We start from the raw sequence: 27527 nt of genomic DNA, 5'->3' as shown, positions 1-27527 counted from the left end.
TATATATATATATATATATATATATATATATATATATATATATATATACATACACCAAGTCCAGTTGCACTTGATTCAACTCCTTTGGATCCCAACAACAACTTCAGGGAACATTCGGTGGAAAAGACATGACGTCACCGTTGCATAAACTGCTGATGTCACTGAGGCCCAGAGAAAGGCAGCATTGTAAAAAAGGACACAGCAGAGGAGAAGCTGGCCATTCTGGTCTGCTACATTATGACAGATCATCCGAACCAGAACATCACAGTCACGAGGGGTAATCTTGAGGATGAGTAAGAAGGCAAGAGAATAACTATGGGTACGGATATGACTTAACTCGGTTACACCCAATTTATCAGCATGCTCTGGAAGAGGGGATAAAGAATCAAACGAGGACACACACCGTCATGAATGCAGAGCGCAGCTGTTAATGGAGGCTACGCAAGTAGCGACTTGGTGAATGTGTTCGGTAGACGGCACACACAGGAGACCTGTTCATACCTGCACCCCCCCCCCCCCAGCCTCACTGAACACATTTCAGCTTCAGCCCTGCTATCAAGCTTTTCCATGCACATCAACGAGCAACGCAATTACTCTGACATTAGAAACGGTCACGTAAACTGCTTCACCCGGTTGTCATTTACAGAGTAAGCTCGAAATTATGGTAAGCGCAACCTGATTTTATAAATATAAACATTTTAATCGATTATACTCACTCTATGCTATGACGGTGTCAGCGATCCAAACAGTAAATAAGTGACATTTTCAACTTCACAAGTAAAGAAAAGTCGAGACATAACTGAGGAAAGGCGGATGCTTAGTCTGATAGTTTTCTTAATTGGATCATGTCATGTTTGGGGAAAAAAAAGGTTAATAGAATTGGCGAGATTCCAGGGGCCAAATGTATAAAACCCTGTGTATATTTAGGTGTAGAAATCTGTGTGCACACGAAACAGGAAACATGTATACAGTCTTTTCGTCAGACTCATAAAATCCCGCGTACGTCTGTTCCAGCGTGTTTTTTCCTCATACATCTCAATCAGCACGAAACGCGCGCACGTGCGCGAGCCTTGACCACGCCCGTAATTTACTATAAATGGCTTCCGACACGCCCCTTATTGCCGGTTTGCATATAAAGGGCCAGCGTCTAATTTAGTTTTGAGGAGAAATGGCAGAAGCATTTGGGAAGCAACTGAAGAAAAGGCGCAATTTTACCGACTGTGAACTCGAAATAACGTTTGACCAAACTGACAGAACAAAACGCGTATCATTTGGAAGCCTAAGCTCTGGCATTAGCACCAAAATTAAACAAATTGAATGGCAGCCAGGAAGCGAACCCGGGTCGCCGGCACCACGGGCAACTGCGCTAACCGGTCAACTAAAGGGTCTGACCCGTTAGCCAAGGGCTAGCGAGTCTAGTCATCCGCTGTCGTTACACTACCCCCTTCCTTCGGGAAGCGCGTCCCCGCACTTCAGCATATCAGCTCCCCTCATGCCTCTGGGCGCATGCGCTTCCGGTGGCCTCACGGTCTCACCATCCCACTTCTGACAATTTGCAGATATTCAGCTCTGATAGGCCTTTTGCCCAAAGATGAGACCAGTTACGGAGCTGAGATTAACCACTTCTACAACTGGTGTTCCGATAACTCATTGGTTTTTAACACAAAGAAAACTAAAGAAATTATAATTGACTTCAGTAGAAACTCCACTCGTGAAAGTGTACAGGAGTACAAGTACCTGGGCAGTATTATTGATAGCAAACTGACATGGAATGCTAACATCAATGCTAGGTTTACGATGGCTCGACAATGTCTCTACTTTTTTTTTTTTTATAATTTATTTCTGATTTTTCCCTTTTTTTCTCCCAATTTAGTGGCCTATTGATCCCTATTTTAATTCAAACACCCACCCTCGTATTGCATGCGTTCGCCAACTGCATCTCTCCGGCCGGCAGTCTCGAAGGAGACGCCTCCCCACTTTCGTGACAAGGCGAATCCAAGCCGAACCACTGTTTTTCCCGACACACACAGAGACGCATTCACATGACGAATACAAGCCGACTCCGCCCCCCTCCCGAAGACAGCGTTGCCAATGATTGCTGCTTCATCGAGTCCGGCCATAGTCGGATCTGACGAGACCGGGGCGCGAACCCCAGTCTCCAGTGGGCAACTGCATCGACACCAAGCCGATGCTTAGACCGCTACGCCACCGCGGACCTATGTCTCTACTTTTTAAGGAAACTTCGAAGTTTTAATGTGGACAGAAATATGCTGACATTGTTTTCCAAGACCATAATTCAGAGCACACTGACTTTTTGTATTCAGCATTTGGAGGGAGCATTGTCTATACAAAACAAGAACAAACTGGACAGGGTTGTTAAACTGGGTGGCAAGATAACTGGAGAACCAATGTGTAGTATTACGTACATGACAGACCAGTACACTATGAATTTAGCTCACAAGATCATAGCAGATCCACTGCACCATATATGGTCTGAATATGCACGTTTACCTTCAGGGCAAAAGTATAGCATGCCCATGATGCAGACTAAGAGAGGCATCACATCCTTCGTCCCACACAGCATTCAGCTACTTAAGAAGCTCTGATCACATGGTCTGAATTTGGCCCTTTTTGAACTTACACTGTGATGTCCTTTATCGATTTTCACAATGATGTTTTTTTAATGATGTTTTTAAAATGCTTATGCTTGTTATATGCGGTTATGTATGGTTGTTAATATTTTGTGATATCATTTTATGCTCTTTGTGCAAAGCAAATTAATAAAGGTTTCATTCATTCACTCACCTCGGGACGCCGTCATCGTTTCATATGGCTGAACTTGGAAACGTCAAATACATAGTTTACAGTTTTACCATCACCAAAGAACTAGCAGCGGCTAGCAAAAAGCTAACAAGTCTCAAAGGAAACATGTTACATGGAGAAAGCTTTAATTTGACTGTTGGTTGAGTAAAAGAAATACATAACCTATATACTGACTCCCGCTCGCTGTCACAGTCCCAGGATAAATAGTCGGCACAGCATCAGACTTCAAAACTAATTTCTTGTGAAAACCCAGTGACTTTTGCATTAGGTTATGGAAACACCCCCCACTGAAATGAGCGCTACAGATTAGCAGTCCCTCCAGGTTTATAGGCATGTGAGATTGATGTTTGTAAATAAATTCCAACCATTTCTGCAGTATAGTGGGCTTTTTTAGTAGATAGTGGAAGGAAGCTCCATGGGCCGGTTTACATCGAAAAACTGCACACTATACCATGTATGCTGTCAAAACTTTCATTATGCTAATGCAAACTTGCTCTCAAGTCTGCCCTGTCCAGGAGGTTTCAGGTTTCATTTCCCGCCCTGCATTTGCATATTAGATAGCGATTGGCTTTCAGATTTGTGACATACCAAATCTTGCTTGCCCGGGGTACGTTTGAATCTTAGATTTTAGAGAAGTGCGCAGACAGCTCCTCCTCCAGTTGAGGACTGTAAAAAACACCACTCTAGTGACAAACTTTGCACAGATACAAGTCTGTATAGTCAAGGCCAGACATTTTAGGGGACACAAACATAAGAAAAACACATTTTTGAGTGGAGGGGTACTTTAATAGCTCAGCATTAAAAAAAAAAAAAAAGAAAAGCAACATCACAGCTGTCTGTAAATGGTTTTCTTTTTTTAACTCAAAAATAAAGTAGCAAACTATAAAATTATAGGTTACAAAGATTGTTACAAACACTTACCAAAAATAAAGGACGCTCCAAAGAGTAACGTGAACTTGTTTTTGTTCTCTCTAACGATTTCTTTTTTTAAGTTAAGTGCCTTATCATATTAGCTGTATGAAAGTAGCTCACTTACTACTGCCATGCAAAACACCGGCATTGCAGACATTACAAGTGATTATTGGGCTGCATTCAGTTTCCAATTTAAAGACGCTGATGACATTTTAGCTGCTTGTTGTTGACACATGCCTCACTGCTGCAAGTTGTGAATAGTGTCAGTTTACGACATCCAGACAAACCACAATGGGGCATTTATAACACCTATGACAACTGGCACAGAACGAGCACAAGGGGGTAAAATAAACAAAGGATCCAGATTTGCTTGGGCTTAATATAGCCGAGGTAGCACAGTGGCGCAGTGGTTAGCGCGGTCGCCACACAGCAAGAAGGTCCTAGGTTCGAGCCCCGGGGTAGTCCAATCTTGGTGGGTCATCCCGAGTCATCCTCTGTGTGGAGTTTGCATGTTCTCCCCGTGTCTGCGTGGGTTTCCTCCGGGGGCTTCGGTTTCCTCCCACAGTCCAAAGACATGTAAGTCAAGTGAATCAGCCGTACTAAAATTGTCCCTAGGTATGAATGAGTGTGTGTGTGTGTGTGTGTGTCGGCCTTGTGATGGTCTGGCAGCCTGTCCAGGGTGTCTCCCCACCTGCTGCCCAGTGACTGCTGGAATAAACTCCAGCATCCCCACGACCCTGAGAGCAGGATAAGCAGTTCAGATAATGGATGGATTGGATAACATAGCCGATACTGATCACTCAAAAGTGGCTTTGATTAGCTCTGATACTGAGCTTTTGGATCAAATTGGGACATCCATATTAATAAATGAAATAATAATAATAATAGGCAGAACAAACACAACCACAATCAGACACCAAAGAAGGTTAAATCAGTTCATCTGGATACAATGTTTATTGACAGAAACGTTTCATCACTCATCTAAGGGCCCAGACACACCAAACCGATTAGCGGCGATGAAGGCCGACTGTTGCGTCGCCTCACGTCGCCTGCCATCTGGGCCAAAAAGTAGCATTTCAACACACAGCAAAGACTACAGCCAACACACAACTAGCATGTACGTTCTGCACCGATTCGCTAAGCTGAACAGCCAATCAGAGTGATCTCTCTCACCGACAGACTCCACCGATTCAACATGCTGAATCAGCCAAAAAGCTGCCAACAGGAGTCCGACTAGTGCCGATGGTCCGGGACACACTGCAAAAACTAGGGTCACAGGCATTCACCGACAGCCTGACATTGGCCGACAGCCATCGAGCTGGTGTCAGGGCCCTAAGTGACATCTTCGATCTAAACTGACTGCAGGTATCCCCACCCTTATACACAATACAGTGGCATAACGACTGAAACCAGCGACCAGTTTCATATGCAAATATGAAATGGGCGTGGCCATTAACTAGAGTTACAATGGCCATGTGTACTATTCACAAAGGATTTGGGAATGTTTGCAATCACAGCATTGTAAAATGGTGACAGATGTACTCTTAAGCCCCCCCCCCCCCCGGGTTCAGGGATGGTTGTTCCCTCTTTACACAGATGGCCTCTCACAATCAGACAGTGACAACGGCGAGTATCAGAAGAGCCCACAACGCAGCACAGAACCATTATTGGAAGAAGAATCAATCACATTAACCCTTTAATCCTAATATTGTTTTTAACCATTAATTTCATAATCCAGTTATTGGTTTCCATGTAAAACAGTCAGCATCAGCACTCTGTATAATTCAGGTAAATAGGACTAAGGAGGTAGGTTGTAACTTCATTGATAATTTGGCTAATACGTGGGTAAACTCTACATATTAAGAAATAAAAGGTGGTTATACCATGTAGCTACCTTCAATTATGCCATTTGATTTGTTTTCTCTCTCTCTCTCTCTCTCTCTCTCTCTCTCTCTCTCTCTCTCTCTCTCTCTCTCTCTCTCACCATTTCCATCTATATCTATATTTCGGTTTCCCTTTTCACCTATTTTGTCCCTGGAGGAGAGTGTCCCAGAACCCAGGCGCCTAGCAACAGGGAGAGGGGGGATAGAGAGATAGATAGGAAAAAGGAGGGAGAGGACGGGGATTAAAAATAGCAGCAGCAAGTGCTCAGCAGCATCACACCTCTCACTGAGGCATCGCTGCACTGCTGGGCACACTTCCTGATCCCAAATGATCACTCTCACACACACACACACACACACACACTGGTTTCAGTCACTTTACAGGGCAAAAAAAAGAAAGAAAATGAATTAGCAGCGCTGAACATTTTTGTCAACATTGCTTTATTTCCTCAAGCTCTACAGAGAGAGAAATGGGGGAAGAGAGAGAGGGAGCGAGAGAGAGAGAGATCTAGCTCTCTAGACTAGAGCACAGGGCAGAGAGAGAAAAACTGATAAAGTGAAGCTGCAGTTGGATTGAGGCACGTTTATAGACCAGAAAATCCTCCTGGGATCGCAGAACAGAGGAGGGATGAAGGGTGTTACTCAACCACTGGGCATGGGCGCGCACGCACACACACACACACACACACACACACACACACACACACACACACACACACACACACACACACACACACGGCCAGGCTCTTTTTAGGGCCTACATTTCCATGCAGGGATGCAGGCTGGGTGAAAGAGTGGTTGGAATCTGGAGAGGAAATGTGATTAGTCAGAGAGAGCTGCTGTGTCTGCCACATGATTTGATGGCAGGATGGATGTATGGATAGATGGATGAATAGACAGAGAAAACAAATGTCCGAACCAATCCCATGACACTGCAAAACACACGGCTCCACAGGTCTACACATCTAGCCGTCCACATATACAGGCACATTTGCGGTGCGTGTGAATTGTGAACATGCAACATGTGCATACACACCCCCACGTGCACTCATTCTACTGCTTGTGACCTGTGCTCGGTGGTCCACGAATCCAAACCACAGTTAAAGTGACTGACAAACAAGCTGTCAATGTCAGTCGTGTTTTTGACCCCCCTAGGAAGAGCATTTGAGGAGGGATCCCTCTACCAGAACAGACAGGCCTGCAATACGTGCTGAGTGGGCAAGGTATACAATGTGGGAACAGTTTTAGAAAAATAAAAATCAAATCAGTGCTGGTATTAATACTGACATCCATCCATCCATCCATTATCCAAGCTGCTTATCTGAATTAGGGTCGCGGGATGCTGAAGCCTATCCCAGCAGCCATTGGGCGGCAGGCGAGGAGACACTCTGGACAGGCCGCCAGTCCATCACAGGGCTGACACACATATTCGCACCTAGGGACAATTTAGTACGGCCGATTCACCTGACCTACATGTCTTTGGACTGTGGGAGGAAACCCACGCAGACATGGGGAGAACATGCAAACTCCACACAGAGGACGACCTGGGATGACCCCCACGGTCGGACAACCCCGGGGTTTGAACCCAGGACCTTCTCGCTGTGAAACGACCGCACTAACCACCGCGCCACCGTGCTGCCTAATATTGACATTTCTTACTAAATTTATAAAAATCGGCATTTCAAGGGTTGAAAATGGCTCAATACGCCATCTACTGTTTTAAATCAGCCCTGAACCTTGCAAGGCCAATGCTGACGTAGAGTCAACCGGTTGAGACTTATCTACGTCATGATAACGCCCTCTAATCAGAGGTGGGCAAGTCACCTCTCCTTTCCATCTGTGGCGCATTTGCGTCGCGGCGGTCGGGACGTCTTCACAGGGACGCCGTGCCGGAAGGAAAGCCAGTGGAGGGGACCACAGTGGTGCGCAGCGGCGACTCTGGACGTGTGCAAAGCTCTTCTCGCAGATCTCCCCAGCTACTACTACCTCACAAATCCACCTCCCCTCCCCGCCCCCTTATAAGCCCCTCCCCACCTCCCTCTCAGCCCCTCCCTGCCTCCCTCTTAGCCCCTTGCACCCTTTTTATCAAAATTATGAAGTTAGTGGAGTTAGGCTCAGACCTGGGGGAGAAGTTACGCTTTAATGATAAAGAAATAATTCCAAAGAGAAGTGGACCCTGTGGCATCAATGCATGCAGAAAACATGAAGCACCTTCCCCAAATGTCACCACAGAGCAGCATCGTCGCATACATGATTCATGAAGAAAATTTTTCGCTTTTGGTCTTCATGTGTGCATATCTTATATTGTGTTTGCTGTGTTTGTCTGTGTCTGTCTTGCATTGTTTGGTGAAGCCACAGCCCTCATTTCATTTGTAACATGTGCCTGCACATTGTTTTTAATGACAATAAAATTGAATTGAATTGAATTGAAAAGGCAAAAAAAATTTTTTTTTAAAAAGGTCAGGATCAAATGAAAATCAAGGGGTTGCTCATACGGTATCATGTTAATATTAGGGTAGACTGCCTCTATTAATCAGTCACCTGAGTAATTTTCTGTTGTATTTACTTTAGATTCTATGATGCACTAATCAAATACTCTGATGACAGTCATTGTGGATACCACTAACGCTGAAAGGCAGCTACAAGCTGAGATGGACACATTGTCGGAGTGGTGTACAGGAGGGCGTCTGGGTAGTGTAGTGGTCTATTCCATTGCTTATCAACACAGGGATTGCTGGTTCGAATCCCCGTGTTACCTCCGGCTTGGTTGGGCATACCCACAGACACAATTGGTCGTGTGTTCAGGTGGGAAGCCGGATTTGGGTATGTGTCCTGGTCGCTGCACTAGCGCCTCCTCTGGTCAGTAAGGGCGCCTGTTCAGGGGGGAAGGGGAACTGGTGGGAATAGCGTGATCCTCCCACGTGTTTTGTCCGCTTGGTGAAACTCCTCACTGTCAGGTGAAAAGAAGCGGCTGGCAACTCCACATGTATCAGAGGAGGCATGTGGTAGTCTGCAGCAGTGACCAGGTCAGCTCAGAAGAGTGGGGTAATTGGCCAAGTGCAATGGGTGGAAAGGGGGGGGGTGTAGAGTGAATTTCTTTGACCTCAACACCTCTAAGACAAAGCAGCTTGTCATTGATTTTCATCATGGACAGGTCACCGTCCCTACACTGGTGGTCAATGGCCTGGCCATAGAGAGAGTGAAGACACCTACAAATACCTCAGCACCACAACTGACCACAAGCTCACCATCAAACCTAATAGTGAAATCATCATCTCCAAATGTCAGCAACGCCTCTTCTTTCTGAGGATACTCCGTAAACTCCAGGTACACTGATCAGTTCTACTAGCTTTCTACTGGTGCTTCATTGAATCCATCGTCACCTTCAACATAACAGCCTACTTTGGTGCTTTGAGTAACATCAACCTTAATCCTCTCATCAAACTCATCAGAATGAACAGCAAAATCATTGGACAGGACCTAGAACCACCAAGCAGCATCTACAGCAGATGGTCCAAAAGGAAAGGACTACAAATAGCCTGGGACACCACACACTTACTACACAACCAATATGGTCACCTACCTTCAGGCTGCAGATACAGGTCACTTCCTTTCAAGACCAAGTGGGTCGTGTCAAGCTTTGTGCCTACTTCCATTAGACTTATTAACGCCTGAACTGTCTCAGGGCTTGACCTCATTTATTTAGTCATTACTATTTATCTATGGACATTTTTAAGCATACCTGACATATTAGTGGACATCCTAAATTGTTTTTTAAGTTGAAGTTGTATGTTGTCTGTCCGGCTATGTGTTGTGTATGCACTGATGCTTTTACACAAATGAAGTTCCTAACAGATAACCATTTTGACGGTGACTAAGATGGGGCAAAATTCTTGTGTTTCTGCTCACCAGTTTAAAAAAAAAACCATAGTCTGGTCCTTTTGTCCTTTTTTTCTCTATAAATGAGATCAGGCTGAGAAAAAATGAAAGTTAAGCATGATAATCGCGCCCAGCTAACCTAAAGGCGAGAACCTACTTTTCCTCGTAGAAGAGCATCTGGCAGTAGACCAGTGCAAGGTGCAGGGCTTGACTCTGGAGGTATAAGGCTGGCCTGACAGTAATCCTGGTTTGAGTGGCAAAGGATCAAGACTGGATTAGACTAACTCTGGATTTAAAGCATGATAATCTTATTCCAGCCAACTACTACCCCAACATTTCATTACACACATATGGTAACAGGATACATACAATGATAGCTCTTACTCCTACAGAGAGAAACAGAAATAAACACAAAATCTATTGCATTAAATCTCTGACTTTGGTATTTGCTTCCAGTTCTATGCAAGGAAGCTGCCATCATACTGGCAAGGCAGCTGTGCTGCAAAACAGCATTGTAGAAAGAAAGAAGAAAGCCACTTTATTTTGTCATTGCACAGTTGTTCAGTTACAAGGAATTTGTTTTCTGCATTTAACCCATCCTATTGTATAGGAGCAGTGGGCAGCTGCAGCGCCCAGGGACCAATTCCGGCTCTTCTTTCCATTGCCTTGCTCAGGGGCACACACGGAGTATTAACCCTAACATGCATGTCTTTTTGATGGTGGGAGGAAACCAGAGCACCTGGAGGAAACCCACGCAGACACGGGAGAACAAGGACCTGGGACGCCCTGGGGTTCAAACCCAGGACCTTCTTGCTGTGAGGCAACAGCGCTAACCACTGAGTCACCGTGCAGCCCTGATTGATTTCCTGTTTCTATTTCTGGCTATTGCAATTACAAAGAGGAATAATTTAATTAACTATGGTTTGACTGCAAATTTTCCATACAGAAAATCACTGTTCAAAACCTGAAACAGAATGTTTCTTTGTGTCGATAGGTCACAGCTACCACACCCCACCCCACCCTGTAGCTGCCGCCATCATTTCAGACCTGTGGGAAACACTCTCATAATAGTGACCAGCGACCACTAATGTTACGACAACTACTACTATATCTGCTACTGATTTTTACAAAGTCTACTACAAGAATCATTACCATTGCTACTACAATACAACAAGACAACTTCCATTGCAGAACATAATAACTGCCGCAACAACTAATGATAGTACTCCCAACTGTCAACTTGAAGAAGTGTTGAGATATAGGATATGTTATCTACAGAGTCTACAAGTTGTGGGCCGAAGAGGAAGGGAAGGGATTTAACATTTTATAAGAAACGGTTTAAAGTTAGTGGCCCTTGTCGGCCTGATCAATATAATGCTGTAAAGCCAAGGATTTTCAACTTTTCTGCCTAGGACACAGCTGGGGGGGGGGGGGGGACCTTAAAAACTTTAATAAGAATATCTACTAATTATGAATGTGGGAACTTATATTCATCTTGATTCTGGGTGTTGTACCATAGAAAGATTACAGGCCGTGGAGAAACACTTGGAATTAAAAGAAGATCGTGCAAAGAAACTGTGTACGACATTTTGTCTGCAATGAATGAATGAAAGATAAAAGAAAAAGGCAAACATATGATCCAGAGTTTTGTGAAAACATGCCCTACACATATCATTGCATGACAGCTTGTAATCTAGACATCACATAAAATGACAAGGAAAGTTTGTTTTTTGTTCAATGTCTTACTTTCATTGTTTGGATTTACTATTCTGTCCAGAACCTCCGTATGAGTCCATTCGTCCTTTATTAAAGTCAAGGTAAATCTGAGTACGCCTTCCTAATTTCTGCTGTAATGCACTTGGCGTCACAGTTCATTCTGACTACCCTGAAGGTCTTGTGGTTTGCAGATGACAAAAAAGGTGACATTGGGCGGGGCGGGGCAGGGCGGGGTGAGTGGGGGTAGGAAAAGGAGAAAATGCAAGGTCCAACTCCTCGGGGTGGGACAGCTATCACTAATGTTTACAAATCAGCACACCAGGTCAACGGCAGATTAAAGCGACTTAACCCTGATAAGACTGAGGTTTGAGCTTTCACTGTTGGGCCCTCTGGCCTGCGGTGACTCTGCTGGATCCTCTGAGGTTTGCCCTTGCAGGATCCCAGCCTAGGGGCTAGCCTGCCTGATCGTAAAAGTTAATACATTTGTGGATTCACCATATGGTTGAGATACACAAAAAGAGAGACAAGAGACATGCTGCTTGGATCAACAAATATATATATATATATTAAAAAAACAGGTGTTCCTACATAGGGTCAGGTAACTGATGTATATATCAAGCCAAAAACCTGGGAGATGTAGTCTCCAGAAAATAATCAAGGGCCTCTGTTTTCCAAAAAGGAAGGTAAAAAGACTTCATTCTACAATGACTATATAATCTAAAAATACGGACTTTTTTTGTTGTTGTTGATTCCCCCCCCCTTTTTTTCTCCCCAATTATACCTGGCCAATTACCCCACTCTGAGCCATCCCAGTTGCTGCTCCACCCACTCTGCCGAGCCAGGGAGGGCTGCAGAATACCACATGCCTCCTCTAATACATGTGGCCAGCCGCTTCTTTTCACCTGACAGTGAGGAGTTTCTCCAGGGGGACGTAGCGCGTGGGAGGATCACGATACTCCTCCCAGTTCCCCCTTGACCCCGAACAGGCGCCCTGACCGACCAGAGGAGGTGCTAGTGCAGTGACCAGGACACATACTCACATCCGGCTTCCCACCTGCAGACACAGCCAATTGTGTCTGTAGGGACGCCCGACCAAGCCGGAGGTAACACGGGGATTCGAACTGGCGATCTCTGTGTTGGTAGGCAACGGAATTTGGCAACGGGACTGTTTATTCATATTCTCAACATCTTACGCAAAACACAATATTGGTGATTATATTTTACTAATTAATTGGTCTTAAGAGCTACAAATTTAAGTGAAGAAATAGCATTTTCAAATAGCATCTTGTATTTCAAACAAACAGAGGCCTGTGGCATAGAAAAGCCCTAATTGGCTGTGCTGCAGAAAAGTATCTTGTGAACGAGGGAGCAGTATCATTTCACATTGATAGGCGAGTCCCACGGGTTTGGGCAGAAGGGTATTTAAGAGAGATTAGTTCATAAGAAATGGAGCCTAGACTGACTAGCTTACTGCATTACCATCAATGTATGTGTGTGTGTGTGTGTGTGTGCGTGCGTGCGTGCGTGCGTGCGTGCATGTCCACACATGATGTTTTTACCCATATATTCTCAGTAAAGCATTCAATGAAGTCCCAGACTCCAGAATCCTCATCACATGATACCACTCGTGAGAATCTGCTGTTTTTCTCCCTAGCAGAGCAGACGCTACGTGATAGCAGGAATTCAGGCATTCACTGCTTGGCTGGGACTTTTTCTTGGGAAAAATGGACCTGCGGCTCCTACTACACCTGCTTTTCTGTTGCTAAACTAGTTGCACGGCACAACCGGCGTGCCGATGTCTGGTGGCTCCCAAAGCAGATAAGAGTCTCTTACTAAGCATTCTAACTCTGTCCGGCCGCTAATCACATTAGTCCAGTCACTACCAACCCCTGGAGCAGCCTAGTTCAGGGCAGTGCAGTGCAGTATATGGAGGTGTCAAAAAGATTACTGGCAGCACTACTGGAGTCCTGCACTCCTGTGTCGTGTCTTTGTCAGGATACAAGCTAAAGCCTCAGCAGCACCATTACCCCCCACAGGGATAAACAAAAAACGGCTAGAAACAATTTGGGTGGAATGCAGAAAGTTAATGAATAGGGTTGTGGCTGTTGATAACCTAACCAGACACCCAGCGGTCTGTGTTTCTTGATTTGAAGAAAACTCAGTCAGTGAGTTAAAATTAGAGAGGCCAAGGACTCGTGCACAAATGTGAAAAGTGTGTGGTGGCTGTGCATGCCTTAGCTTTGTATAGCAGCACCAGCCACAATGTTAAGAATGAAATGTTAAAATAACTTGCTTTTATTTCAGCTTGGATATTATGTGGAAAAATCTTTGCGCTAAAACAGATTTTTTTTTGCACTAAAAATTATTCCATTTAAATCGGTCTGATGTTTCACCGTGACTCTAACAAAGAAAAATAAGTCCTTATTATCATATTCCATTCCTGTCTACATACTTGTTTTGCATAGCCAGCAATAGAAAGACTTTTTGCAATAACTAATAAGTTGTTTTTATTTGAGTCACAGAAAGGTGAATCAGTTCATCTGGACACAAGGTTTATTGAGAGAAACATTTCATCACTCATCTAAGTGACCTCTTCAGTCTCAACTGACTGCAGCTGTCCCCACCCTTATAAACAATACAGTGGCAACAATGACTGAAAACAACCATCAGTTTCATATGCAAACTGCCGTAACCATTAACTAGAGTTTCAACGGCAATGTGTACTATTCAGAGGATTTTTACTTGAGGTTTTACACAGCACCTAAAAGCACCTTGTCCCCCGGGAAGCTTTGGGGCACTTTGATGACTGCTTGCTTCATCTTATTCAAACCTATAGGGAGAAACTAACATCTGCAAAGCCTGTGGTTAAAACAGTGAAGAAACAGAGCAGCAAAGCAGTAACTGCAAGACTGTTTTGGCTGCACCAATTGTTTTTGAGTTTTGTTGAGTATTTTTGAAGCTGCAACTGGCAACCTCGACAACCTAACCTGGCACTGTGATATCTTATATCACCTTTTGTGAAGACATGTGTGTGCCTACCAAGACCTTCTGCACTTACAGCAATAACAAGCCATGGTTCAAATCCAAACTAAGATAACTTTGGCAGGTCAAGCAGGATGGCTACAGTAGTCGGGGTAGAGCCCTGTACAAGCAGGCCAGAAAGTCACTGACAAAGGAGATCAGAGTAGCTAAAAGAAGCTACACTGAAAAGCTGAAAAACAGGTTTTCAGCCAACAAGTCAGTGTGGAGGGGCCTGTAAGACAAACTACAGAAGACCCCCCCCCATGCTGAGGCAGATACCTGGCTGATGACCTGAATGTCTTCCAATGCAGATTTGAGAGGGACAAACTCACACCCCTCACCCACTCAAGCCCAATGAAAACAGCTCCCATCACACCTCTGGCAAATCCCCTAACCCCCCCCCCCCCCCGATACTCAGGCTGCACTCAAGATACATGTAGAGGGTGTGAGCCAGCTATTCCAGAGACAGAAGACCGGGTAAGCACTGGGTCTAGATGGTGTCTCCCCCTTCTGTCTTAAAGCCTGTGCTAGCCAACTGGCTCCAATCTTCATCTTCAACAGATCCCTGGAGCAGTATGAGGTCCCCTCCTGCTTCAAACGCTCCACCATCATCCCAGTCCCCAAGAAACCCTCCATCACAGGACTCCCTTACAGGCCTGTCACTCTGACATCTGTGGTCATGAAGCCCTTCAGGCGACTGGTGTTGGCCCACCTGAAGAACGTCACAGGACATCTGCTGGACCCCCTGCAGTTTGCCTACTGGGCAAACAGGTCAGTGGATGATGCAATCAATTTGGGACTACACTGCATCCTGCAACACCTTGACTACCCAGCAACATATGCAAGGATCCTGTTTGTGGACTTCAGCTCGACGTTCAACACCATCATTCCAGAAATTCTCTCCTCCAAACTCTCCTAGCTCACTGCATCCCCCGTCATCTGTCAGTGGATCACCAGCTTCCTGACTGGCAAGAAACAGCAGGTGAGGGTGGGGGAAGTCACTTCTGGAATACCAGCACTGGTGCTCCCCAGGGATGTGTCCTCTCTCCACTGCTCTTCTCTCTCTATACCAATGACTGCACCTCTAAGGGCCCAGCTGTTTAACTCCTGAAGTTTGCAGATGCTACTACAGTCATTGGACTCATCCAGGATGGTGACGATTCTGCATATCAGTGGGAGGTTGAGCAGCTGGTGCTCTGGTGCAGTCAGAATAACTTGGAGATGAACATGCTCAAGACTGTGGAGATGACAGAGGACGTTAGCTGACACCCCTCAGCACTGCTCATCAGCACTGGTGCTCCCCAGGGATGTGTCTTCTCACCACTGCTCTTCTCTCTCTACACCAATGACTGCACTTCTAAGGACCCAGCTGTTTAACTCCTGAAGTTTGCAAGATGACACTACAGTCACTGGACTCATCCAGGATGGCAACGAGTCTGCATATTGGTGGGAGGTTGAGCGGCTGGTACTCTGGTGCAGTCAGAACAACTTGGAATAGAACAGAACATGCTCAAGACTGTGGAGACGATGGTGGACTTTAGGTGACACCCCTCAGCACTGCTCCTCCTCACAGTATCCAACAGCTCTGTGTCAACCGTGGAAACCTTCAAGTTTGGGAACTACCATTTCTGAAGTGGGAGACCAACATCACTCCATCCTCAAAAAGGCCCAGCAGAGGATGTTCTTTCTGTGACAATTGAGGAAATGTTGTCTGCCACAGGAGCTGTTGAGCCAGTTCTACACCGCAGTCATTGAATCTGTCCTGTGCACATCCATCATGGTCTGGTTTGGAGCAGCAACAAAACATGATAGGAACAGACTGCAGCGAACAGTAAGGACAGCATAAAAAAATCACTGACACTCCCCTGCTGACCCTGTAAGACTTGTACACCTCTAGAGCCTGGAAACGGGTGGGCAGCATCAGCACAGATCAGCCACGCCCAGGACACAGTCTGTTTGAACTCCTACCCTCTGGCAAATGCTACTGAGCAATGTGCACCAAAACCACCAGACACAGTAACAGTTTTTCCCCCCACAGGCCATCTCCTCCATGAACACCTAACAGCATGGTGCAATAATGGACACTTATTATGTAAATATGACACTTTGTAAACAACCCCCTCTGGTCAAGATGTCTCACTTACATATCTATAATGTGCACTACCTCTTTTTAAGCAAGATTTGCAATGCAAATATACAATTATAAATACAATTTACAATTTCATTTAGCAGACGCTTTTATCCAAAGTGACATAAATCTGAGAGTTAATACAACACAAGCAAGGATATAGTCAGGAGGCGACAATACAAGTGTAAAAAAAAAATTAGGTTCAAGTCTGATAGGACATAGGCGTCAACAGGCAGTGCACAAAGGCAATGCATTGGCAATGCATAAATACACATACAACTGCTGTATACTGGTTACAAATAATTATTATAACAAGTATATAATAAAGTATAATCATCCATCCATTATCCAAGCCGCTTGTCCTTAGTAGGGTCACGGGATATAATAGATAATAGATAAATATTTTAGTATATAATATATAGGCATAAGTTATAGTTATAATATTATACAATATATAAGCAATATAATATATAAGCATAATAAGTTATATATTATTCAGCCATAACAAAACTCTGTATAGTTGTGACATACCTGTTGTGCATACATACTTACCTCTAGTATTCTATTTATTATTCCATTTATTTCTTTTGTTGTGCTTTTTTGTGAGTGGTATATAAGTACTAGAAGCTGTAGTAAACCGCCGTCAAATTCCTCATATGCATAAGCACACTTGGCCAATAAAGTTGATTGTGATTGTGATTATTTGTTTTTGTTAATTGAAAAGGGCAACTTAAATGTCATTAAATGCTTTTTATGGCCGAAGAATATGGTAGGAATTGATCTTTCGCAGTTGCAGAATTCTAAAAATCTACCGCACATCTTAATTTTCTTTTCTTCTTCTTCTTTTTTTTCTAACCACAGAGATGTGCTCTGTCATTTCATTTGCCTGTTATTTCATCTTCCAATGTTGGACTTCTGTTTTGTCAACACCAAACTGCACCTGATAATTTGCCTGGGAAATATGATTCATATCGCCTCATCAGAACTAGTCATTTCTCCATTCTGCTGAGATTACTACCTTTCACAACCAGCCCCGTGTCGACGCAAAGTTGCAACATGGACGCATTTGCAACTGCTTTAGGTTTCAAGGGATCAGTTCGACAAGCTGGGAGAGGTAATGTGAAGAGGTATCCCCAAAAAATCTACTTTACTTTAAACTGGAGTTTTTGCAAAGTAGAATAAGTGAACGTTTTGGTACCTCGCCAATGTCATGGGAACTGAGAACTCTCTCATATGAACAGATGAATTGGGCAGAAGGGCGTGTCAGGGCAAGGGCTCCCCTATAGGAGAGAAACTGTTCCACTCCCAACACCAAAATTCAACACCAGACAGCTTGGGGGACTTAACACCTACAGCTGACTCAGCAAAGAGACAGATAAGTATCATTTCGATCAGACTCCATCCTTCTCAACTTGGATGTATCCACCTAAACCACTGTGTCTACAACTGTGGGTGGTTGACTGAGGAGAAACAAGAAGCCATAAAGCATGGAAAAACTTACTTGAACAAACATATAATCCAACTCCTGGTTCATCTTGTCTCTTGTGCAGCTCTTATGTCATGCTGCAACTTGGCCAGTTTTCCGGATGGCTCCAGCCAGGCACCACAGAAAACCAGAGACTAATCAATTAAATGGTGAGCCTTAAAATTTCCTTGCAGATGAAACCATCCCACTGTGTCTGCAGACAGAGTAGCGTTCTCTAATGTCCCCTTCAGAGTCTCGTGCCGTCATTGAGCTCTGCCCTGATTGGGCATCCATGCTGTCCATCAAACAACCCTGCTCCCACCCTCAATCACATGAGTTGTAAGTGCGGTCGGAATCACAAACAATGCTCACAGAGCAACAGACACAGGACCTTCTCATAAAGCTGTCCCATTTACAAATAGTGACTGTTCTTTTAGAACATGTCCCCCCCTTTGAAAAATAGTCCATAAGCTTAGAAGATGCCAAATGCAGAATAAAATAATTTTGTGCCTCAAGCCATCATTAAATAGGTTATTTGTGATCACAATATGTCCCAGATATTCTGGATTGCTTAAATCATCACCATGCAGCCACACTCTGTGGGTCCTCTGTTGTGCGTTTGCCTGTAATGGACAGGAGTGCCATGTAGGCTAGATGCCACTGCATACATGACATGGCTGCACAAATATGTTAACCAGATTACTGTGGCAATCTAATACGCATGCTCTCCATTAGCGCAGAGGAAGGAAATTCAAACATTACAAAATCTAAGATTCACCACCGGAAACACTCCAGGGAACATGTAGACCATATAATGTATAACAGATCGTTATTTAACGATGCGTCTACAAGATTAGCTATAATGTTGATGTTACCACACACTGAGTGAACATTTTGCGCTGTCCTTCTGCCCTACTTGTTAGGTCCTGTCCTAATGGGCAGGCAATGTGGGTGAGCCCATGTTCTGTGGTTTTACAGTCCAAGCATCACCCTGAAACAAGGTGAGTTGTTGCTTCGTTAGCTTGTTTCTAGACCACTGTTTACATAAAGTGAAAACTATACGTTCTGATTTTTAGACAAGCTTAAGTTTTACTCTATATTGTTGAAAAGCTGATATAGTGATGTCATGCACGCACACAAACACACTCATATATATATATACCTTAAGCCGCCACATTTGGTCATTGGTAGACAAGAGTATCAGTTATTCCATCTCATAGAAAATCCTTGCAAAGAGTAGTGCATATTCAGTTAGGGGTAAAAGATGTAGCTTGGCAGAAAAATATTTTATTATTTGCAGACCTGATATATTTGCAGACCTTGAATAATAGAAACGAATTGGCCACCATCTGTAGACACCAAAAAAAATATCTCCTTTGTAACTACAAGTAAAACGTCTTTATTATTCTCCGCCCCCCCCCCATTAGATGATACACGTGACATTTTTTTAATATGCTATTTCAAATATGGGTTTTCTAAATATGTTTTTTTTAACTACCTGTCGTCCCTACTGTACCCCAACACCACCCCAATATATAATTCACGTTACCTTGTTATATTTCTAATGTACGCCATTTCAACAGTGCCCTGGCCCCTAAATGCTTTTCAAATCAAACCCCAGTCCCATCGGTTGTAATGTTTTCTACCTCTCCATTGGTTGCTGTGCATCATAAGTACCTACCCCATTGGCTGTTATAATTTGAATGTTTCCCATCTGATTGGTCGCTGTCCAGCCGAAATTAGAGGCGTGACGCTGGGCAATGTAACGGTATGATTCTTTGCGAAAAAAACCATTAGCAGCTGATGAGTGCAAGACGCATGAAACAGGCCTGTACTGCTATGCATTAAAATCTTTTTTGCTGTATCTGTGTTGATATATACACTGCTCAAAAAAATAAAGGGAACACATAAGCAATGCAATGTAGCTCCAAGTCAATCACACTTTTGAGATATCAACCTGTCCAGTTAGGAAGCAACACTGATTTGTGAATCAATTTCACCTGTTGGTAAATTGTCTAATTTCCACCTGGTGGAAATTAGACAATTTGCAAGACAACCCCTATAAAAGGAATGGATTTGCAGGTGGTGGCCACAGACCATTTGCCTGTCCTCATCTTTTCTGGCCGATCTTTGGTTAGTTTTTCATTTTGCTAGTGCCCTCACCACTAGAGGTGGCATGAGGCGGTATCTGCAACCTACAGAAGTTGCTCAGGTAGTGCAGCTCATCCAGGATGGCACATCAATGCGTGCTGTGGCAAGAAGATTTGATGTGTCTCCCAGCACAGTGTCCAGAGCATGGAGGAGGTACCAGGAGACAGGCCAGTACACCAGGAGACGTGGAGGGGGCCGCAGGAGGACAACAACCCCGCAGCAGGACCGCTATCTGGTCCTTTGTGCAAGGAGGAACAGGAGGAGCACTGCCGGAGCCCTACAAAACGACCTTCAACAGGCCACTAATGTGCAGGTTTCTGCTCAAACAGTGAGAAACAGAATGCATGAGGATGGTATGAGGGCCCGACGTCCACAATTGGGGCCTGTGCTCACAGCCCAACACTGTGCAGCCCGATTGACCTTTGCCAGAGAACATCTTGGTTGGCAGATTCGCCATTGGCGCCCTGTGCTCTTCACAGATGAGAGCAGGTTCACACTGAACACATGTGACATACGTGAGAGAGTCTGGAGACGCTGTGGAGAACGTTCTGCTGCCTGCAACATCCTCCAGCATGACCCGGTTTGGTGGTGGGTCAGTGATGGTCTGGGGAGGCATATCCTTGGAGGGCCGCACAGACCTCTACGTGCTAGCCAGAGGTACCATGACTGCCATTAGGTACCGGGATGAGATCCTCAGACCCATTGTCAGACCATATGCTGGTGCAGTGGGCCCTGGGTTCCTGCTCATGCATGACAATGCTCGTCCTCATGTGGCCAGAGTGTGTCAGCAGTTCCTGTATGCCGAGGGCATTGATGCTATGGACTGGCCTGCACGTTCCCCAGACCTGAATCCAATCGAGCACCTCTGGGACATCATGTCTCGTACCATCCGCCAACGCGATGTCGCACCACAGACTGTCCAGGAGTTGACCGATGCCCTGATCCAGGTCTGGGAGGAGATCCCTCAGGAGACCATCCGTCGTCTCATCAGGAGCATGCCCAGACGTTGTAGGGAGTGCATACAGGCACGTGGAGGCCACACACACTACTGAGCCTCATTTTGAATCGTCTTGAAGAATTTCCACAGAAGTTGGATCAGCCTATGTTCTCATTTTCCACTTTGATTTTGAGTATGATTCTGAATCCAGACCTTAATGGGCTAATGATTTTGATTTCCATTGATCATTCTTAGGTTATTTTGCTCTAAACACATTCCTCTGTCTAATAAATAAAGGTTTTCAGCTGAAATATTTCATTCGAGGTCTATATTGTGTTTTTAGGTGTTCCCTTTATTTTTTTGAGCAGTGTATATACATACATACATATATACACATACACACACACACACATACATATATATATATATATGTGTGTGTGTGTGTGTATGTATGATACCTGCTGCCATCAGACAGAGTCTGTTGTGTCCTTTAAATCCAAATTTAAAACTCATCTTTTTGTCTTAGCCTACAATTAGCAATTAGTTGCCTTTTAGTTGAGTGCTTCACAACTTGTACTGCATGGCAGTACTGTTGTGCTGATTAGATTATAGCATAGATTATTGACTATTGCAAACTGTTCTCATCTCTTACATGTCTTCTCTCTCTCTCTCTGAATGATGTCTTCTTCTTTCTCTTTTTGTGTGTGAATGGTTTGATCTGAGTCTGCCTTGTGTGCATATGCAGTCTGTCCTCCTCCCAGGTCTCCATGGTGACGGTGGTCACCACCTGGACACTGCTTGGCATCCCCCTCATCACATTTTCATTTTATATATCTTATAAATCCATATAATTTTGTATCCTGTTTTTATATTATATCCTTCTCTAACTAAGACATGTGACTAATTGTTTTGTTTTGTTTTTACATGGTGATGGTGGTCACGTGGCTCGGGTCCTGGGCTGTTCCGGTTGCATCTGGACACTGCTTGGCATCCTCCTCATCATATTCTTCATATATTTTATAATTCCATTATAATTCTGTTATCCTCTTTCAATTGTTGTATTGTGTAAATTGTGTAAACACAACATCCACTGCACGTTGTCCGTCTTGGGAGAGAGATCCCTCCTCTGTTGCTCTCCCTGAGGTTTCTTCCTATTTTTTCTCCCTGTTAAAGGGTTTTTTTAGGGAGTTGTTCCTTATCCAATGCGAGGGTCTTAGGACAGGATGTTGTGTTGCTGTAAAGCCCCTTGAGGCAAATTTGTGATATTGGGCTATACAAATAAAATTGACTATATATATATATATATATATGACTATATATATATGACTATATATATACATATATACATATACATATATATACATATATATATATATATATATATATATATATATATATATATAAGTGACCCGCAACCAAGTTGCGGTGTGGTTATCCACCCGTCTAAATCTCCCTCCTCTTCATCCTGCTAGCTAACCACCTTCCCCCTGCCCCTAACCCCCCCACTCCAACTCCCTCCCCCCAAATGCTCAGAATCATCTGAAATGCCGAGAAGTGGTTTTTAGCCATTTTTAGAAAAATGCATATTTTGCATATTTATGCATAATTATGCATAATTTTAATTTTCTGGGATTTTTCCCTTACTCTCTGAGACAATACCTACCACCTCCAAAAAGAATTAGGATCATAAATGCTTTAGTTTTCGGTCCCGCTATCTACACTAACACACACACACACTAACACCACACACACACACACACACTAACACCACACACACATTCCGAAAATATATGAGTAGAAGGTGCGAAAGTACCCACACCTGTACGACACGTCACAGAGAGGATACATACCACCGTCTCTTCAGTTTATTTTCTTGTAGAGCCAGCAGGCAAGAGCATCTCTTCCTCGTCGTCAGTGTCGGACGCCATGACAGAAGGGCGTAAACAACACGCAAGCATTGTGGGTAATGTAGTGTTTCACGGACGGTTTTACAGGAAACTACAACGCGGAAGTGCGCTCGACTATGGAAGCCCAAATGACTGCGGACATTCCTCGTGGAGTCCGCTCCGCGTGTGTTCCGCTCGAGTATGTTTGGGCCTTTAAATCTGATTCATCAGATAAGACACTCGGACACTTCCACGCGCGCAACAACGGCCAACTTTATTGTTCCGTCAGACCCGCCAAAACCCGAACCGCCCGCACGCGCTGATTTACATTCAAAAACAGAAAACTTTATTGAGTTCGCTTCACGTGACAGCCGCCATATACGCCCGTGCTCGACCCATGCAAATGCGACTGTGACGTTGTGGCTTATTTCACGGACGCTTTCTATTTCCAACGCTGCTCGCGGTCTCCGACCGCCATCCAGCAACCCGTTAAGAACGCGAGGTTTGTGCGAACGGCGGAAAGAGCCGAGGCGTGACGTAGCCAGAGCCCGTCATCTTGTTGAACTGCTCAGGATTATGAAGGGATTCCACATATTTTATGCATATTCCGCATATTATGCAGATTTTTAATGTTCTGCTATTTTTTATAGGTGCCCCTGATCATCCCCAATAACCTCCAAAAAGAATCGAGGCCCCAAGTGCTTTAGTTTGGCCGTTTATAGACTCCCACACAGACACACACCAGACACACATTGTGAAAATACAGGAGTCGATAAAGATCTTAATATTCTGTTCCTCATTTGTTGAGCACTTTTATCAACACCATTGATGGTTCTGGAGGGAAAAAAACCCTACAATATTTTATAGATATAACTTTGTTAAAAGAAACACCCAATGGTAGGGAATGGTAGGTCCCTACCCAATGGTAGGGATGACGCCTAGCCACCGTCGAAAGCGCCTACAATAGGCAAGCGAGCATCTGAACTGGACCTTGGAGCAGTGGAAGAAGGTCGCCTGGTCCAATGAGTCCTATTTTCTTTAGATCACATGGATGGCCGTATGTATACATGTGCCGTTTACCTGGGGAAGTGATGGCACCAGAATGTACTATGGGAAGACGACAAGCCGGTGGAGGGAGTGTGATGCTCTGGGCAATGTTCTGCTGGGAAACCCTTGGTCCGGCCATTCATGTGGATATCAATTTGACATCTGCCACGTACCTAAACACCAGGTACACCCCTTCATGGATATGGTATTCCCTGATAGTAGGGGCCTCCTTCAGAAGGATGATGCACCCTGCCACACTGCACAGATTGTTCAGGAATGGCTTGAGGAACATGATTAAGTGTTCAAGGTGTTGCCCTGGCCTCCAAATTCTCCAGACCTCAATCTAGGCAGTTGGTCATAATGTTCTGGCTCATAAGTGTAATTATATATATGAGAGAGAGAGAGAGAGAGAGAGAGAGAGAGAGAGAGAGAGACTGCTCTTCCTGAACAGCCTTGCTATGCCTGATCAGAGGATACCTGTGTGGCTCTAAGGAAAGCATGGAGACTAACAACAGTCTTACTTGGAGTGTCTCACAGCCAGCTACTGCTGCCAACTGCCAGTCAATCACTGCAAAACAAAGCCCGCCCACCGGTGCAACAGAACCAAAGGTGCACCTCATATGCATAAAAGAAATTCCTCTGATCGAAACAACTCATCAGGGATAATGATATCTCTGATTTTGTTTTATTTTTTAAGAAAGGATGGGTTTTGAATGGCTAACAGACCCTAGAATCGTTCAGTTTATTCAGCACAAATACACATGTAAACCTCCAATAGAAGAAAGAAAATGGACATTTCTAAAAACCTGGAACCTTTTCAATACATATATTGTACGTTAAAATGTATACTGTTAGTTATAAAGGTGGTTAATACTGAAAACTAGACTGGCTTAAAGGATTTTTTTTTTAAACCTGGGTCTTATTATCCTAGTGTTTGCTATTGTGTTATTGCTTCATTTTGGAGATTTTGGACATTGGACCACCGCTGGACCCAGCTTTACAACAGCGTCTCATGGGGCAACATGTTTCTATCTAAACCTTGTATTTGGAAGTGAAAATGGTTGATCGCATCATTGAGCTACTTCCTGGTTCAGCTTGCAGGAATGACCAGCCAACACTTACCGTGGGTAGTAGTAGTAACCATCAAGAAACTTCCCGTCCAGTGCAATTAAATAATGGGAAATCATGTATACAGTTTAAGTGTGGCACCACAGTTTTGTTGTTGCTGAAAGGACAGGTTTAAAGGGAAATTCCACCAATGGTTTTGTGTATGTGCAATCAGTACTGATGAGTAATGTATTGGATTGAAGCAATAAAGTCCTCATTGCGTATTACACTGTCAGAGAAATCAGCGTTGTCCTGTTCACAGTCTTTCCCACAGCGTCTCCACATACTAGAATGCATTGCATCTAAGCCTCTGTATAGCCGTCCATAAAATCCTCTGCGTTAGTCTTGTGGGATATCATATCCACCACTGGAAATGTAGCTTAGCCAAGAGAGAATGAGGATGTATTCTTTTGAACAGTATATTTAGAGTAGATTAGAGTAGATTAGAGTATTAGCTATGGAGAAAAAAATACAAGCCTTTGAACTTAGAGCGTATAGAAGAACGCTGCAAATCCCATACTCTATATCGTCACCAACACTGAAGTGCTGAACAGAGTTAAGGAAGCTGTTGGTCACCATGATCGTTTACTGACAATGGTTAAAAAAAAAAAGGAAATTAAACTGGTTTGGCCAGAAAGAACACTTGCAAAGGACATCCTGCAAGGCCTGGTAGAAGGGACTAGGAAGAGAGGGAGACCGAGAAAAACCTGGGTAAACAACATCGGAGAATGGCTACAGATAAGCGCAGTGGAGGCAGGGAGAGCTGCGATGGATAGGGAACGATGGAAGAGACTTGTTGAGGCATCAGCTGTGCTCCTACAACCTCCATAGGTTATGGAACTGATGATGATGAGAGTATTGGAAACCTTGCTAGGCTGTAGTTTTTCTAACCTCCAGTTTACATCATAATGCATCACTTGGCGGCTGGGAAAAAAATGTTTTGCTGCAGCTCCAAAGGTGCAGAAAGGATGGGGAACATCTGCAGGTGTTATCCCCGTCACAGATAAACAGAGATAGGGTTGAAAAATCTGCGAATTTTCCCTTTAAGGCTTGTGTTTGCAGTCCCCCGATAAGACACAGTTGTAAAGCTGTGTCTAGCGGTGGTCCAGTGTCCAAAATCTCCCAAAACGGACCCAGTGAGTAAAAAGTTATCATGACCAATACGCAGAATGGAGAAAAAAAAACTATAAAAATAAGACCCATTTTGTAAAACCACAGACTTTTCCTTTAACTTGATTGTTTTCTGGGTTATCTTTGCACCATTTCAATTGGTTTAGAATATCATTCAAACTAAAGCCCTCCCTTCACCATTGACTCACTGACTTTGAACCCAGCTATTTCACCCTCCTGATTCCACTTTTTTTCTAGAAAAGCATAAAAACCCGCTCCATTAAAGACTCCCATGTTTGGTTTCCAGACTCTGGCAAAATAAAGTACATCCCAAGACTTACTGAAAAACAAACAAAAAACAGTAGACTTCTGACCACTCATTCCAATTTGCTCCTCCCTGATACCTAGAAACTTTCTTCACCCCAATCTCACCTCTCTCCATTTTACCAAACCTCTTTCCCCCCCATGCCAGGGTGCACACGACTCAAGCCTAGTTTAGAAGCAGAAATCTGTGGCTGTGTTTGTATGAGTGAGTATGTGTGTTTACCATGCTGCCATAGACCTGCTCAATGAAGTCTTATTACACTGCCTCATACCCACAAAGAGAGGAGTGTTCTCTACCGCTGTGTTGGAACGGGGAACGACAGAGCGGGGCCTGCCATCAGAGGCTGACCTTTAAGACAGGGTGCAGTGTTCAGGGTAGAAAACGCCACACTACCGGCTACTGTGACAGGTATATCCTTCATGTCATCTGCTAATACTGTCAACTATTTTTGCTGCTGACAAGACTATAGCTATTTTAGGTCAGAACGCGACCTCTAAATAACGCTGGGCTACCTGCTATGAGTGGCTGGTAAAGGAGGCAAATCAGTCTTACCGGCAACATCTAACATTTATCAGCATTTGGCAGGTTGCTGACTCAGTCGCATTTATTGCTCACCTTGACGGTGTATACGTTCTTGTCTAGTCACTGAACAGCGCCAACAACATCCATCCCCCCACTCACACACACACATAAATACATACATACATCCCCCCTCACCAGTAAAAAGAGGTGTAAGCAGCTCATGATACGATCTCCTAAATGATACAGTAGGAAGGTGGGGAGGGGTACAGGAGTCATACAGGGTGCATGTGGTATCAGAGGCAGCAGGGGGATCAAAACCATGCAGTCTTAGGAAGGACTTGAAATGCACACACACACACACACACACACACACACACACACACACACACACACACACACACACACACACACACATCACTTCTTTTCAAGCTGAATACGCCAGCTGGTATTGCAGGGGGGATGGGTGGTGCTCTCCGTCTTTCAGTCTCTCTCGCACATGCTCAGCTCACTATCTCAATTCCACATTTCCACCAGTGAATAAACAACAGAGCAGAGCCAGCAAAAAAATATGACCTTGCGATTCTTGTGATAAAGGCAACCACTACATCGGCTTCT

The 27527-nt window shown here is 44.2% G+C and overlaps 1 protein-coding gene across 1 annotated transcript in view; it reads right to left on the bottom strand.

Annotated features, from left to right (window-relative positions):
• The window catches only part of myo5aa (myosin VAa), a 107731-nt gene that overhangs the window by 79098 nt on the left and 1106 nt on the right, over nucleotides 1–27527 (bottom strand). The gene's annotated exons all lie outside the window — the stretch shown is intronic.

The sequence above is a fragment of the Lampris incognitus genome, chromosome 4 (genome assembly GCF_029633865.1).
Source record: "Lampris incognitus isolate fLamInc1 chromosome 4, fLamInc1.hap2, whole genome shotgun sequence".
Lineage (NCBI taxonomy): Eukaryota > Metazoa > Chordata > Actinopteri > Lampriformes > Lampridae > Lampris > Lampris incognitus.
The sequence above is the reverse complement of the archived record's forward strand: the minus strand, read 5'-3'. Positions and strand labels throughout refer to the sequence as shown.